Genomic DNA, 402 nt, shown 5'->3' on the forward strand with positions numbered 1-402 from the left:
TAATCATGCTGCTTTCTTGGCCTATTGAGAGGTCGATCGAGCTAGTGATGGCAATAATACACTATCCTCCGCCGACTTGTGGAGCCAAGAAGATCCTGGCCTTCCCTCTCTCGCGTTGCCACATTGCTCTCATTGCTTCACCACAACAAACTCTCTCTCTCTCTCTCTCTCTCTCTCTCTCTCTCTCTCTCTCTCTCTCTCTCTCTCACTCATGATTTCACTCAATAAGAGTGGAATCTTATGTGTAGAACATGTGAGAGTGAGGAGAGGCATTTTGAGAGAGGGGGATATCTCTTGATTGTCAGCATCCTCCCCTTCTCCCCTTTCTTCCCTCCATATAACTTCCTCAGCTCATGGAGGGCTAAACCCACCCTCTCTCCACACCCCGCATACAGCAAGAAA

This window comes from Setaria italica, chromosome II, assembly GCF_000263155.2.
Source record: "Setaria italica strain Yugu1 chromosome II, Setaria_italica_v2.0, whole genome shotgun sequence".
NCBI classification, from domain to species: domain Eukaryota; kingdom Viridiplantae; phylum Streptophyta; class Magnoliopsida; order Poales; family Poaceae; genus Setaria; species Setaria italica.